The sequence below is a fragment of the Schistocerca piceifrons genome, chromosome X, assembly GCF_021461385.2.
Source record: "Schistocerca piceifrons isolate TAMUIC-IGC-003096 chromosome X, iqSchPice1.1, whole genome shotgun sequence".
In the NCBI taxonomy this organism is placed as follows: Eukaryota; Metazoa; Arthropoda; class Insecta; order Orthoptera; family Acrididae; genus Schistocerca; species Schistocerca piceifrons.
Window position 1 is genome coordinate 68,709,323 of NC_060149.1, and position 18,027 is coordinate 68,727,349.

Below are 18,027 nucleotides of genomic sequence, written 5' to 3' on the forward strand. Positions count from 1 at the left end.
ATGGTGCAAATGGCTCAGCACTATGCGACCTAACTTCTGAGGTCATCAGTCGCCTAGAACTTAGAACTAATTAATCCTAACTAACCGAAGGACATCACACACATCCATGCCCGAGGCAAGATTCGAACCTGCGACCGTAGCGATCGCTCGGCTCCAGACTGTAGCGCCGAGAACCGCACGGCCACTCCGGCCGGCAACAGAGGTGATGGAAGTGTTACGAGACAGATGGAAATCTTAGCACTTACCGGGAAGCCTCATGCTAGTCGAAAGGAATATGAAACTGAATCGCACAAGCCACAGAGAGCTGCCAGAGTTCTCGTCATGGAGCTGTTTGATGAGTAAAATTTGAGGAGTAAACGTCGGATTGTGTGGGAGGTTTGTCAACAGCCAGCAATAACTTATTCCATGAAGTGCACACCAGGAAGATGCAGTGAGATTGACAGGCACCCAGTTGGCTGTCACATTTCACAACTGGTAGCTGGTCTGTTCGAGAGAATGCGACAAAATTTTATACGTCGTTATAATACGTGCTTTGAGACTGAAAACTGTTGGATGAAGTAAAATAACTAATTACTCTTTTAAGACTATTAGGGTGCCTTACGTCTAACAAGGGAACCTCCCCGTCGCACCCCCCTCAGAATTAGTTATAAGTTGGTACAGTGGATAGGCCTCGAAAAACTGAACACAGATCAATCGAGAAAACAGGAAGAAGTTGTGCGGAACTATGAAAAAATAGACTAAAATATACAAACTGAGTAGTCCATGTGTAAGATAGGCAACATCCAGGTCGGGGTGAACGAACGAGCGCCGTGGTCCCGTGGTTAGCGTGTGCAGCTGCGGAACGATAGGTCCTTGGTTCAAGTCTTCCCTCATTAGAAAATTATAATTTTTTGTTTTCAGACAATTATCAAAGTTCAGGCACTCACATATAATCAACTTCGCTCTCCAAAATTCCAGGACATGTTCAGATTTGCTTGGACATATGCAGGATTTGACGGTCTACACACGGAAAAATTTGAAAACGTTAAAATCATATTTTTTGACAGAGCACAGACAAAACTGTGCGACTGTGAAACTGTTGCATTCATTTGTTGCAGTTAATGTGACAAACTCTTATGTTTTCACACTTTTTTTGGGAGTGATTATCACATCCACAAGAAAACCTAAATTGGGCAAGGTAGAAGAATCTTTTTACCCATTCACCAAGTGTACAAGTTAGGTGGGTCGACAACATATTCCTGTCATGTGACGCACATACCATCACCAGTGTCGTATAGAATATATCAGACATGTTTTCTTGTGGAGGAATCGGTTGACCTATGACCTTGCAATCAAATGTCTTCGGTTTCCATTGGACAGGCACGTCCTTTCGGCTACTAATCGCACGGTTTTGCGGTGCGGTCGCAAAACACAGACACTAAACTTATTACACTGAACAGAGACGTCAATGAACGAACGGACAGATCATAGCTTTGCAAAAACAAAGACAGTAGACTTTTCACTTTAGGGAAGATTTGAACCAAGAACCTCTCATTCCGCAGTTGCTCACGCTAACCACGGGACCACGGCGCTGCTGAACTCCGACTCTCCTAGATATTGCCTATCTTGCACATGGACTACTCAGTTTGTATATTTTTGCTTAGTTTTTTCATAGTACCACACAACTTCTTCCTGTTTTCTCGATTGATCTGTGGTCAGTTTTTCAAGGCCTATCCACTGTGCCAACTTATAACTAAATCTGAGGGGGATGCGATGGGGAGGTTCCCTTGTAAGTGCTCAGTTTCGGATGCTCTACGTTGTGTAATCCTGACACTAACGGTGCTGGACGCCCTGTAGAGTTCCAGTTTCTATGTTGCTGGAATGTATTTCAGGTGCTGTCAAGTGTAGTACATAGCTTCAACAGGGTTAGTTGCGGAAACTGTCACAGTACAAGCAAAAACGTTTCAGTAAACATCGGTCCACGAACGAGCCGTTTCCGAGGTAGTCGTGAGTACGTGGTCACGACCTGCGACTGAATTCAGTATGAACTATTACCCAAATGATTATAAATGTATCTGAAATGTGAACTGATCATGTCACCACCTTATTGGACGTAGGTGTCACCTTTAGCCTACCTTAGCAGAAATAGACTACGGCTCATTTTCCCCCCTGCTGTAGCCATCGGCGCACATTCTTCGCGTCTTTCAGTGAATCTATGATTCTGAAATTCCAAAAACATCTGTATCTTCCGTAGTGGTGGATCACACTGCACACTGATTGAAGGAAAGTGGTGTAAACAAGATAAGGTTATATAGTCTATTTAAATGAATTATATTACATCTCATATTGTTGCATGTCAGCTGGCAAACTATTCAAGAAATATTGTTCATCTGCTTTTGTTCCTAGAACAAATAGACTCTCTGTAATTGTACGTTATATATCTACAACAATAGGAGATGAATAAACTTTTAATGAACCTCATCTAACTTTATATCTGCTGTTTATTTTGAGGCCTTTATTACAAAATTTCGGTGAAATCATTCGTTTAAATAAGAATTCAGAGATCAATTTTTCTAATAAAACGTATAAAGATATGCATTTCCAACAGCGTGGTTCAAATGTGGTTCACTGAGAAGGGATGCCTAGGTTATGGCTGCAATTCACTCGTAATAAAATAATAAATATAACAAGAACATATATTGTTAATTCATTCATTAAACGTAGAGGAAATGATTAAATTCCATGATTCTTTTGTAATAAGTTACTAGATACAAGCAGAAATTTTTTTTGATGATAGTGATCAATTATCCCCATACTATTGATCATAATTACAGTTGCATTAAATCTGCAGGGCCTAAAAGAAATTTACAGCAATTGTGATATAGAATCGAAGTGCATAAACAAGGCTAAAAAAAACGGCAAAATCAGCTTTTAGAGGAAAAGTGATAGATTTTTTAAAAAACTATTTTGTGTTCGGAAACTTAGTTGAAGCTAAATACCTGAAGTCATTTTTGTAACCATCCGGTGAGCTGTGTCAGTTAAAACCGATAAATGAGTTCAGCGTTTAGCCGGAAAATCTTCCTGGTAGTTCTTGACACAGCAGGTGACTGTTAGTGACTAATTTGGTGTACTGTCAAATAAGACGATTGTACACGTTACATTTGAGTACTGTAATGAATTACATCGGACTGTATCAGGCAGTAACAATGATACTTTGCACCTGGAGATGCGAAGCATAATTGCCACTTGAAGACTGTGCGGAAGTAGAAATTTGACCAGGCCAGAAAATCAAGACCATAATTAGTTGACGAGCTACGCAAATGTGAAAGTTTGCAGACTAGGAGTTTTGTTATAGTGGTCTTATGGTTGACGCCCAAACTCGACTATTTAAAAGGCGTGAAAAAAAGGAGCTTACAAAACAAAGCTATGCTCGTATAATGAAATGTTCAGATTAGAGCAGAGAGCAGGAAATTAAAGGTCACAAATGTCTTAGGTAAAGCAAATTGGAGGCTTGGATTCATTTCAAGGATTTTGGTAAGGTAAATTTTGTCTATGGAAGATGATGATGATGATGATGTTTGGTTTGTGGGGTGCTCAACTGCGCGGTTATCAGCGCCCGTACAAAGTCCCAACCTTGCTCAGCCCAATCTCGCCACTTACATGAATGATGATGAAATGATGAGGACAACACAAACACCCAGTCATCTCGAGGCAGATGAAAATCCCTGATCCCGCCCGGAACTGAACCCGGGACCCCGTGCTCGGAAAGCGAGAATGCGACCTCGAGGCCACGAGCTGCGGACTGTCTATGGAAGAAAGCCATAATTTGTAATATGCTGAAGAATGTGTATCTGTATGTGATTGGTCTAACAGGGCTGTTACTAGGAAGGAAGGAAGCACGATTAGGATTTAACATCACCCCGACGACGTATCCATCAGAGACGGAGCACAAGGTCGGGTCAGGGAAAGGATAGAGAAGGAAATCAGACATGTCCTTTTCAAAGGAACCATCCAGAAATTTGTCTTAAGCTTCTCAGAAAAAGCATGGGAAACTTAAATCAGGGTGGCCGGACGAACGCCGTCCTCGCAAATGCCAGTCCATTGTGCTAACCACCTGTACGTAGGCGATAAAGGGCAAACACAGTGCTCACATCACTGTTTTTTACGTGGGACAGAGAGCCATTGTCAGCGACAGAAAAATATTCTAATGCAACACCTGGTTTCTGCACAGTATCAAATGGTTCAAATGGCTCTGAGCACTATGGGACTCAACATCTTAGGTCATAAGTCCCCTAGAACTTAGAACTACTTAAACCTAACTAACCTAAGGACATCACACACACCCATGCCCGAGGCAGGATTCGAACCTGCGACCGTAGCGGTCCCGCGGTTCCGGACTGCAGCGCCAGAACCGCACAGCCACCGCGGCCGGCCGCACAGTATCCTCGACGTACATTTCCAAGAAATGTTAGAAATTTCCATGTTAGAAATTTCCATATTAGAAATTTAAAATACCAGACTTCACTAATTAATCGACGATTTGTTGTCAGTAAGATAAATGTTTCATAAGAGCTGCGCGACTTAATGGCATGCACTTGGTTGATTTGCAATATATACTGAAGAAGTCACAGATAAAATTACCAACTCCCAATTTGCTACAATGTCTACATTCAATTCCACAACAATGGTATATTTTGCAGTTATAAAGGAAAATTTTTTCCACTCTTCTACCCTGCTCAGCGGTATATCATTTTTTGATAATATCTAAATGACTGTAGTTAAAGCAGAAAAAATGCGCGTATTTGGCACCAGTAAGGATATTTGCGCTTTGAGGCAAATTATCTTATAGATAGCCGTGAAAAATAAAATGAACTAGGCCAACCAGATTTAAGTTTCCCTAAATATTTTCGGAATTTCTCCTTCAGTAAGACCGCAGGCAGCTAGCGACATGATTCTACATTAATTTATCCATTTTACTGACTGAGGATTACAATATTTTAAGAAATACAGCAATCAACCACCTTTTGATTGGTGTATTTCTTAAAGTAAGTTTCTACCTAATATCATAAATGTGATACTCCCAAGGAAACTCAGTCGTAGATATTTGGATTATTCGAGATCCATATTGTCTTGTGATAACAGAGTGTACTATTTGTCCTATAACGCCATAGTCAAGAGGTCCTCGATGATGTGCTACGTATCAAAAAAATAGGACACATAACACATATTTTCAGAAAAACTTCCATAAAGCCTAAGTTGTGAAGGATGTGAAAACATAGAAGAATTTATATATTTTTTTAAAAATTATCTCACTTTTTCAAACGGTTACAAAAAAGAATCTAAATGTGGGTAAGGTAATTCCAAAGTTATTTTACCCAAATTTTGTCGAAAACAAGCCTGTTTGCAAAGCATATCGTGTTCCAGCACTGAAGTTGTGCCGAGTTCAAGTATTACAGAGTACTGCTGTTATGGAATGTAATTAATAACAATTATATCGTTTGGTTACGCAAAAAAGGCCTAAATGGAGTAGAAGAAGTTTCGAAATTTTGATCGTTGATGGTAAACTACTGAAAATACTTAACAACAGACTCTTTTCTGGACCAAAGTGAAGGAGTTAATTGGAGTCTCTATGGTGATCGTTCCTTGTATTGATATTGTGAACTGTGTTTTGAGGGGTAGTAGGTAATGCAATCAGCCCTTTGAACTGGCTTCTGTAAGACGATCTTCAATCCATTCCGAAAATAATAAATATTTAGCCCTTGCTGATTCTACAGGATAACTTCAACCTGGCATGATGAGTTACTCCAACATATGACAGCGTATGACGTTGTTGTAGTCATCAGTCCGAAGATCGGCTTGATGTAAATCCCTACGGTACTCTACTCCACAAAAGTCTAACCATTGCTGTATAACTTCAGGACCCTACATCCGTCTGAAACTGCTTACTTTCTTTGTCTCCGTCCCTATATTTTTACTCCTACACAATCCTATCAACCTATCTTTTTTTTAAGTTTGGTTATGCCCTAAACCCCTTTTCCCACCGTTTCTATTCGACAAAACCCTTCTTTGAATCAAGTTGTGACATGTGCTTATTTGTCCGCTATTCGATTCAGTGCTTCTTCATTAGTTACTCTATTTCCCCATACAGTCTTTACCATTCTTGATTTATTACCACTCTCCAGTATCTTCTTTTCTCTTTTTTGTCTCCACATTTCATTTTCGTATGATATTACACTCGGATAATACTTTCTAACATTTAAGTTTATGTTATCTGTTAACATATTTTTCTTTTTTCAGGAAACTCTTTCTTTTTATTTCCAGTCTGTATTTTATATATTCTTTTCATTCACCGTCATCGCTTATTTTGCTGCCCAAATAGAATATTACATCTACTACTTTTAGTTTTTCTTTTTGTAATCTGTTTAGCTCACTATCATCTGACTAAAAATAAGTGCACTCTATTACTCCTGTCTTAACTTTATTTATGTTCATCTTGTAATCTAACTAGACACCAGGACTTGACACCAAAAAGCCGCTTGAGATCAAGGTCACCCCTATTACAAACAGGGGAAGATGTATTTCCCTGCGATCCATGAGAGGAATGAAACAGTGGAGTAGAACGAAAGTCAAGAATAAACGTCTGGTTGATGATCAAAAATGCGAACGGAGGGCTTCAACCTTTTGAGAAGACTATGCGCTACCCTTAACTGTGTGAGGACATACCTCCGAACATGTAGCGAGACAATCAACGTGGGACCTGTCGAATGACCCTCGTGCGAGTGTAGACTCAATCAGTCGATGGACCACCTGATCGAGTGCTCTGCGCATGGCTTTAGTGGTGAACTTGAGGACACACACAAACTCACGGACAATGTTATTTCGTCTGGCTTAAAAAGTTAAGTGAAACTTCGTAAAGTTTTATGTTATGTAATGTTGAATGTGCCTTATTGTATGGGGTAATCTCTTACTTTGATAGTCGCCTCGTAAATCTGTACTAGTAATTAAAGGAGATTATAATCTCTTCAAGACACTATCAGTTTAATTTAACTGATCTTACAAGTCCTCTGCAGTCTCTGACACGATTAGAACGTCACCGGCAAACATGTTTTTATTTATTCTTCGTAAACTTCATTTTCATTTTCTGATTTCTCCGTAGTTTCGTTTACCTCTAGCGCAATGTATGGTTCGAATAACGTCAAGGACAGACTGTAGCCCTGTTCAACTCTTTTTTTCGACTTTTGCCTCCTTCTCGTGTCCATCGGCTCTATGAACTGCAGTTTAGTTTCTATATGATTTATGACACTAACGAATGAAAAAAACGGTGTATACTAGCTTTATCGCTGTGTTTCGTTGTTATTTGCAATCCGATTTCTTTATGTACCACTTAATGATTTGTGTGAAATTGGTGTCGAAAACAAAACATCACAGTACAGCGTGCATACGAACAGCCCTCGCGCCCCTCCATAATTCGGAGAGATCGCCGGTGTAACGTAGCATCAGAAGCGCAATTACGTCACTCTACCATCCTGCTGTAATACGAGGCGGGAGTTTCCACATATCTCCAAACCTGCTGCTTGAGAATCTCGCTGTGGGAAAATGGCTTCACGCTTCATCTGTGGTAATAGCTTTAATGATGAGACCTTCTATCTGCTGTAGACGTATCGTACTCCTGCAAGAACTTCTTGAAAGCTTAAAAATTTTTAAGGATTGTCGCACTTAAATTTGTACGCTGCTTTGCTATGTTGAAAGTGCACGTTAAGATACTACACTCCTGGAAATGGAAAAAAGAACACATTGACACCGGTGTGTCAGACCCACCATACTTGCTCCGGACACTGCGAGAGGGCTGTACAAGCAATGATCACACGCACGGCACAGCGGACACACCAGGAACCGCGGTGTTGGCCGTCGAATGGCGCTAGCTGCGCAGCATTTGTGCACCGCCGCCGTCAGTGTCAACCAGTTTGCCGTGGCATACGGAGCTCCATCGCAGTCTTTAACACTGGTAGCATGCCGCGACAGCGTGGACCTGAACCGTATGTGCAGTTGACGGACTTTGAGCGAGGGCGTATAGTGGGCATGCGGGAGGCCGGATGGACGTACCGCCGAATTGCTCAACACGTGGGGCGTGAGGTCTCCACAGTACATCGATGTTGTCGCCAGTGGTCGGCGGAAGGTGCACGTGCCCGTCGACCTTGGACCGGACCGCAGCGACGCACGGATGCACGCCAAGACCGTAGGATCCTACGCAGTGCCGTAGGGGACCGCACCGCCACTTCCCAGCAAATTAGGGACACTGTTGCTCCTGGGGTATCGGCGAGGACCATTCGCAACCGTCTCCATGAAGCTGGGCTACGGTCCCGCACACCGTTAGGCCGTCTTCCGCTCACGCCCCAACATCGTGCAGCCCGCCTCCAGTGGTGTCGCGACAGGCGTGAATGAAGGGACGAATGGAGACGTGTCGTCTTCAGCGATGAGAGTCGCTTCTGCCTTGGTGCCAATGATGGTCGGATGCGTGTTTGGCGCCGTGCAGGTGAGCGCCACAATCAGGACTGCATACGACCGAGGCACACAGGGCCAACACCCGGCATCATGGTGTGGGGAGCGATCTCCTACACTGGCCGTACACCACTGGTGATTGTCGAGGGGACACTGAATAGTGCATGGTACATCCAAACCGTCATCGAACCCATCGTTCTACCATTCCTAGACCGGCAAGGGAACTTGCTGTTCCAACAGGACAATGCACGTCCGCATGTATCCCGTGCCACCCAACGTGCTCTAGAAGGTGTAAGTCAACTACCCTGGCCAGCAAGATCTCCGGATCTGTCCCCCATTGAGCATGTTTGCGACTGGATGAAGCGTCGTCTCACGCGGTCTGCACGTCCAGCACGAACGCTGGTCCAACTGAGGCGCCAGGTGGAAATGGCATGGCAAGCCGTTCCACAGGACTACATCCAGCATCTCTACGATCGTCTCCATGGGAGAATAGCAGCCTGCATTGCTGCGAAAGGTGGATATACACTGTACTAGCGCCGACATTGTGCACGCTCTGTTGCCTGTGTCTATGTGCCTGTGGTTCTGTCAGTGTGATCATGTGATGTATCTGACCCCAGGAATGTGTCAATAAAGTTTCCCCTTCCTGGGACAATGAATTCACGGTGTTCTTATTTCAATTTCCAGGAGTGTATGTCTTTCGCACTTCTCAGTTTCTAATTCCATTGCGCATTTTCCAAGGATGAGTATAGAAATATTTTTCCGAACGTAATACAATACTGGATGTTCGCATTTATAAAACTTTTCTCACGATAGGATTTGTTGAATAAGGATTTAAAAGAAATACATTTATCATTTTGGTACACTCGTAATAACGAAATAAAGTAATCATTCATTGTAATAAATAGTGTAAGTTAGTGTACCATATGATGTGAAGTGCTTCATAACCCGTAGTTCAAAGGTTCAGACACTACACACTAAGGGCTAATGTTTCCTCATATAATCAATAATAATCTTTTTCACACTGAATCAAATGAGACGTCAGCCAGTTTTTGCTGTAAATACATGGAAGCTCAGTCAATAATGATGTAGGGCTGACCAGCTGAAGTGTGTGGTGGGGGGTACTTCCCATGCCGAGTGTCGCAGGAGGAATGGTCAGCACTCGGGGGTAAGATAGGAACGCTAATTTGAAGCAAAAAGGTCTCGTAAAAGTGGGCTCTAAAACACATAACCTAAGATGTATGAGTAATTCTTCATTTCGATACTGTCAAACAAATATCTTCTACTGCAAGCTCCTTGCTTTCCATATTTAGGAAGGCGGTAGCATGGACCAAAACAAGAGCAAATTGTCTAGGAAACATGGGCTCTAAAATGCAGCATTAGGAGCTATTTAAGTACTTGTTCAGTAGAAGATATGTGTTTCACAGTAGCGAAGGTGAACAAGTTTTTATAACTCTTAAGGTATGTATTTTAGAGCGGATGATTACTGGATATTTTCTGAGTGGCCGAGCGGTTCTAGGCGCTGCAGTCTGGAACCGAGTGACCGCTACGGTCGCAGGTTCGAATCCTGCCTCGGGCATGGATGTGTGTGATGTCCTTAGGTTAGTTATGTTTAAGTAGTTCTAAGTTCTAGGGGGCTGATGACCTCAGAAGTTAAGTCTCATAGTGCTCAGAGCCATTTGAACCATTTACTGAATATTTTCTCTTGTTTTGGTCCACACTGTCACCCTCAAAATATGGAAAGCAAAGGGCCTGCAGTAGAAGAGATTTGTTTCAAAGAGATGAAGATGAAGAAGCGCTCAGGGCTCATAAGGCACTCATTTTAGAGCCCATGTTTACTAGAGATTTTTGCTACAAATGATCGTTCCTGTCGTATCCCTGGATACTGACCATTACTTCTAGAACATTACGTGTATATCAAGGTTTCTTTCAGTTCCATTCAAGTGTGAAGTCCAGGAACAATGACTGCTTGGTGTGAACGACAATTTCACAACCAGCCTGTATATACTTAGGGGGCTGGCGAAAGTTAGTAGTTTATGCCTATAAAGACTGTTCCTAAAGTTTTCTCTGTAGTTTTTTACGAGATAAACACCGTTTACCTTCTAGTTCTTGCTAGTTAATGTTTTTGAGAGTTTCTCGTACTGTTTTCCGCCAGATAAACAAGTCCGTGACCAATCGCACCACATTTCTTGTTGACCACCATTAGTCCGATGTGATTTACGTAGCTTAAACTTCAACAAAATTCGATTATTCGCAGTGCTTTTGCTTTCTGCGTAATGCCTTCTGTAGACAGACTGCAGTTGCCCAGTATCCAACCAACGAATAGTAGCTTTCAATCTGCTTTACGTACAACTGAGCTCACGTGTTAATTGCACTTCATATACCTACACATTGTTACTTCCAGGAATGTGTCCTACATTACAAACTACTGTTTGCCAATGGTTACTAGTGTAATTTTAAGCTCACGCAATAAAAAAATGGTTCAAATGGCTCTGAGCACTATGGGACTTAACTTCTGAAGTCATCAGTCTCCTAGAACTTAGAACTACTTAAACCTAACTAACCTAAGGAAATTACACACATCCATGCCGGAGGCAGGATTCGAACTTGTGACCGTAGCGGTGACGCGGTTCCAGACTGAAGCGCCTAGACCCGCACGGCCACACCGGCCGGCAAGCTCACGCATTTTTACGTTTCGTGAAGTAAACAAATTTACCTCCTTTGTTTGCATTACGAGTTAGTTACCCCTTGTACGACGTTTACATTGTAGCGACATCTAAGTAGATAAGACTGTAACTCCAACCGGACAAAATTTCACCGTAGATAACCGCGTCATATACAAAAGTCTGTGACTTTAACTAGTACTGCTAGCTAAATCATTAACGGCTAACGTGAAAAATAGTAATCATGTTACACTCTCTTGGGGATCACCCAGATTTCACTTCGGTGTCTGCAGGCGACTCGTCATCGAGGATAAAATGCTGTGTTATGGGTGCCGACAAAATTTCCATCGACTGCAAACTAAATTATAGATTCCATTAACACGTTATTGTTTTAAATTACACGTTGGTGTAGTACCTAAACAAAAGATTACCGTAAGTCTGCCCGCATCTCATGGTCGTGCGATAGCGTTCTCGCTTCCCACGCCCGGGTTCCCGGGTTCGATTCCCGGCGGGGTCAGGGATTTTCTCTGCCTCGTGATGGCTGAGTGTTGTGTGATGTCCTTAGGTTAGTTAGGTTTAAGTAGTTCTAAGTTCTAGGGGACTGATGACCATAGATGTTAAGTCCCATAGTGCTCAGAGCCATTTGAACCGTAAGTCTTCAGAAACCGAATCCTCGCTGTTAAGACTATCGATGACAATATCATTTCATGTGATAAACACTTCTCCAGCAGAGCATGTAGAGCAGCTAGTCTTTATAAGAGGACTCGACTAATGCTACAGATTTTGTATCAGCTACCGCAGGCAGGTTACTATTGCAGCTGTGTACCAACGTAACTAGTGATGGTATAATTATAATCATCTCTCCATGTTCTGCTGTGAAATAATGAAGGCAGTATCCGTCTGTATCACTACTCTCAACTGCTTCGAATGTCATTGTTAATAAAAATCTTACGTGCTCACGCTCGCTGAATAAGCTGCATTGTATTTGGCAGGACTAATACTTGCAGTCTCACAGAAAAGTATAATGACTACTAGAAACTCCAAAGTGATCTATAAACGAATTTAAAATAGCTGTGTACCTTTTTTACTGTAGCAAACAATGTATTAAACGAACCTAAAATTCTAAATCGAAAAACGTATCACGCCTTGTCAAATATCTTAAAAAACAGCTCTAGAAAAACTGAAGTATCGATCTAAATGTCACGTATACAACGAATTGTAACATATGTATGAGGAGATTTGACTGAAAATTTAAAAAAAAAGTATGAGAAAACTCTGAGAATAATTAGAGGGGAAAATGCTAAGCAAATCCTTGGGAGCAATGATGGGCCCTGTTTGTAGGGAATGGGGAATCCAAAGATCATAGAACTACGGTAGATGATGGAAAATATTCGTACATCGCTATGTAATGCGGAATTAACCACTAGATGTCAAAAGATACGCCCCGCCTGTATAAAACGAGGCGTGGCGTATTGCGTTATCAGTAAAGAAACAATAGCAACAGAATGGGCCGTAGACCTCAGCGACTCCGTACTTGGACAAATCGTTGGATGTCATCTTGGTAATGAATCCATCTGACACATTTCAGCCCTCCTAAAGTTGCCCAAGTCTGCTGCTGGTGAGGAAACCGTGAGGAAGAAGTCCGGAGGAACAACTACAGCTAAACAAAGGCCAGATAGACGTCAAGTACTAACGGACAGGGACTGTCTATCTTCGCGGACGGTGGCTGTAAGAAATCGTTTGAAATCAGCGGAAGAAATCAAGCGTGAGTTTCAGAGTGCCTCCAGCAGCGCGACTAGCGCAATGACTGTGCGTAGGGAATTAAAAATAATGGGGTACAATGATCGAGCAACTCCTCGTAAGGCACACATTTCTGTATTCAGAGCTAAATGACGCACAGAGCAATGCCACTGGACAGTAGATGACCGGAAACGAGTTGTTTAGAGTGATGAACCACGTTGTCCCCTGTGGCAATCTGATGGGAGGTTTCGGGTTTGCCGAATGCCTGTAGACGCTAGCTGCTGTCACACGCAGTCCCAACAGAGGAGTACGGAGGAGCTGTGTTCTTCGTGGTTACGGTCTGGTTCCCTCTCCTTTTGGTTGTTGCGGAAGAATGAACTGCCATTGCTCCAGAGAGATTCAGACACTTAATTGAAAGTATCTCCGGTAAAGTTCAAGTCGTCGTAAAGGAAAAGTGTGGACACATCCCATATTAATATCCGCTAATAGATGTCCGGATATTTTCAATCATATAATGTGGTTCAAAATGGCTCTGAGCACTATGGGACTTAACATCTGTGGTCATCAGTCCCCTAGAACTTAGAACTACTTAAACCTAACTAACCTAAGGACATCACACACATCCATGCCCGAGGCAGGATTCGAACCTGCGACCGTAGCAGTCACGCGGTTCCGGACTGAGCGCCTGAACCGCTAGACTACCGCGGCCGGCATATAATGTGAACGTCCAAATTCAAGAACATGCAAAAATAAGAGCTAAGGGAATTAAGTGTGTTGGGCATGTAATGGAATCACATGACAGATACATAAAGGCTGTCGTCAGATGGAAGGGAACCACTTGGACGGCCGAGAATGATGTCGAAAAGGACTGAATTATTTATCTGCTGAACGGTCAGTACACTATAAAACTGAAAGTGTCGGACTGTTTCGGTAGGAAAACTTCGAATTCACTGTGCAAAGAGACATGGTAGTTAGTAAATGGAGTTCTGAATACTGACTGTAAGGTTTGAAAAATGAACCGCGAATGGAAAGTGTACATAGAAGAGACGTATCAACTTACACAAGAACAATAATGTGGTGGTGGAGCTACAGCTATGTTCGAAAACTTAAAAATCTCATAGAAACATAACGACCAAAAAGACAAAATTCTAACGCAGAAGAAGAAAGCAAGGATGTTATCCCTTGTTATTATAATATGATATCCGGAGAAAGAGCTATGTTTATACAAAACAAGTACAGCAGCAAGAATATGTCATGGAAGGTATGGGAAGTCGATAACAGTATTTTGGAATGCCTGTAATGAAGCGATTAGGTTAATATGATAATTTGCAAGTAGTTTCGAATTTCACCATGATACCTAGGAAACGGAAAAATCATTTTGAATGACAGTTGCAAGGGGAAGAGTAAATGACTATGTAAAAAAGCTTCGTGTCGGGCACAGGTGTCACAGAGAATGGATATTATATTGTCATACGGAAAACACATCAAAACCAGGCTCCGTTACGAGAAGATCTGGAATGCCTTCTACACCGTCAGACATGATGGCAGCTTAATGTTTTTGGTTGAAACTGTGGATTCCGTAAAAAAAACTTTGGAATAAATTTACATTTTCAAATACAACCCCTAACCACTGGACAGCACGTTTGTGGATGATTCGTAGCAGTATGTCGATTTTCTGTCATGTTGTATGCGCGTACGGAGAGAGGGTAAAATGGTTATCTTCAGCCCTCTGTACGTGGCGTCATTTCTCTGGTCTTATGCTCATGAACCCTATGTGAGAAATGTAGTAGCAGTTCTGTTCATCCGTGGATCAGTTTTACAAGGATGTCGGACACGTCGTGGTATTGCAGCTTGTTGTTGGTGTGGTGTTCAGTCCAGAGACTGGTTTGATGCAGCTCTCCATGCTACTCTATCCTGTGCATGCTTCTTCATCTCCCAGTACCTACCGCAACCTATATCCTTCTGAATTTGTTTAGTATATTCATCTCTTGGTCTTCCTCTACGATTTTTACCCTTGACGCTGCCCTCCAATACTAAATTGGTGATCCCTTGATGCTTCAGAATATGCCGTACCAACCGATCCCTTCTTCTTGTCAAGTTGTGCCACAGATTTATCTTCTCTCCAATTCTATTCAATACCTCCTCATTAGTTATGTGATTTACCCATCTAATCTTCAGCACTCTTCTGTAGCACCAGATTACGAAAGCTTCTATTCTCTTCTTGTCTGAACTATTTATCGTCCATGTTTCACTTCCATACATGGCTACACTCCATACAAATACTTTCAGAAACGACTTCCTGACACTTAAATCTATACTCGATGTTAACAAATTTCTCTTCTTCAGAAATGCTTTCCTTGCAATTGCCAGTCTACATTTTATATCCTCTCTACTTCGATCGTCATCAGTTATTTTTCTCCACAAATAGCAAAACTCATTTACTACTTTAAGCGCCTCATTTCCTAATCTAATTCCCACAGCATCACCCGATTTAATTCGACTACATTCCATTATCCTCGTTTTGCTTTTGTTGATGCTCATCTTATATCCACCTTTTAAGAAGATTTTAAGACACTGTCCATTCCGTTCAGCTGCTTTTCCAGGTCCTTTGCTGTCTCTGACAGAATTACAATGTCATCGGCAAACGTCAAAGTTTTTATTTCTTCTCCATGGATTTTAATTCCTACTCCGCATTTTTCTTTTGTTTCCTTTACTGCCTGCTCAATATACAGACTGAATAACATCGGGGATAGGCTACAACCCTATCTCACTCCCTTCCGAACCACTGCTTCCCTTTTACGCCCCTCGACTCTTATAATTGCCATCTGGTTTCTGTACAAATTGTAAATAGCCCTTCGCTACCTGTATTTTACTCCTACCACCTTCAGAATTTGAAAGAGAGTATTCCAGTCAACATTGTCAAAAGCTTTCTCTAAGTCTACAAATGCTAGAAACGTGGGTTTGCCTTTCCTTAATCTATTTTCTAAGATTACAGCTTAAGAACAAAAAAACATAATTTGTATATACAGGTATGTACATACTTATAGGCCTAGTTGACAAGAATGGGACAGGTAGTCGATTGTGGCCTTATAGCAAGAACCATCCCGCTTTTGGCGTGATGTAGTTTAGGGAAGCCATGGAAAACCTAATGAGGATGATGGACAGAGACTGGAGTTTCCATCCCCCCGAATAGAAGGCCAGTCTGTTTAAAAACAGAGCAACCTCTTTCGACTTATCCTTAGTATGAATATACTGTTTCATTTATACTGGGTGAACCAGAATTCCACCGACAAACTTTCGGAAGCTGTTCAGGGATATATTCTGAGTACTTTGGTATGAGACACCCACCGTGTCCGGAATTTCGTTACCGATTAATAATGTAATTATGATTTGACAAAATGCCTGTTGGATTCACTCTCTGGTTCTTTGGCCAACGTTAGTTTGATGATTTTCTTGACGTTTCGCCTGCACGAGTAGCTGGCATTCTGCATGACTCTCCACTGCTGGTGGCGATCTGGTGTCGGGCTCGTGGCGGCGAGTTTTTAACGCCATTGTCTGAGTGCTTTTACCTGCTGTGGTTCTCTCCTTGCTACAAGCAAACGTCGTTCAGTGCAGCACGGGATTCCAGGATCTGTTCATCTTGAGGCTTTGCTCTTTCTTGTTGCGGGTATAACAATGTTTGTGGATCTCTATTGCTTCCCGGAACAGGAGGGCTTGGTAGCTCTTCACCACAGCAATAACTTCCGTGTCGGCCCATTTTATTATGTGGTCGGCCTCACACGACGCATGCTCCACCACGGCCGGTTTCTCCAAACCTGTAATACCGTTTATGTTCGGTGATCCTGGTCTTGATAGAGCTTCCAGTCGTTCCAACATATACTTTCCCACATATACAGGGTATGCGGTATATTTCCGACATTTCAAGTGGCTCCCTTTTGTCCGCTGCCTACCTGAGAGTCTCTTTGATCCTCTAAGCTGGTTTGTAAATTGTTATCACACTCTGCGCAATTTACAGTCGATTCTGTCTGACATCCTGAGGCTCTGTGGCAGAAAGACCGTACCCAACATTTCGTTTTCCGAAATTTAAATCCTCCGAATATTAGGTTTCGTGACAGTTCTTGCACAACTGGTGAAGTATCCATCACTTCTCAGAATGTTTTCCAAATATTGCATCACGTGTTAAATGTGCTGCGGCTCATAAATTCATCTATCGGGCATTACGAGCGTGTTAAACATCCCTTATATCTGGCTGTGATGATGGTTTGACAGTTTGTGCGAGTATCGGTCCCTGTGTGTCAGCTTTTGATACACGCTGTGTCCCAGGTTCTCACCATTCCCCGCAACCGGCACATCTACACTGGGTAGCTGTTGGTACATTTCTGTCTCTATAGCACATTTTATATTGACACGGATACTTCCTTAAACATCTGAACAGTCAATACAGACACAAAGCTAACTGGACCAAGACACAAAACCAGATATATCAACTCCATAACGAGCTGCCGGAGACAATGGGACGAAATAAAATAAATACTCAGAAGGTATCTCTGAACAACCTTTGAAAGTTTGTCGATTTGGTTCTGGTTCATCCTGTATATAACTGCAAATAAGTTATTAAATAAAAGAAAAAGCTAGTGCTACACTGTTCATTTCTGAACGCCGATCACTGCACTCATTCACTATTCATGTTGTTCAATCTGTATATTGAGCAAGCAGTAAAGGAAACAAAAGAAAAATTCGGAGTAGGTATTAAAATTCATGGAGAAGAAATAAAAACTTTGAGGTTCGCCGATGACATTGTAATTCTGTCAGAGACAGCAAAGGACTTGGAAGAGCAGTTGAATGGAATGGACAGTGTCTTGAAAGGAGGATATAAGATGAACATCAACAAAAGCAAAACAAGGATAATGGAATGTAGTCTAATTAAGTCGGGTGATGCTGAGGGAATTAGATTAGGAAATGAGGCACCTAAAGTAGTAAAGGAGTTTTGCTATTTGGGGAGCAAAATAACTGATGATGGTCGAAGTAGAGAGGATATAAAATGTAGGCTGGCAATGGCAAGGAAAGCGTTTCTGAAGAAGAGGAATTTGTTAACATCCAGTATTGATTTAAGTGTCAGGAAGTCATTTCTGAAAGTATTCGTATGGAG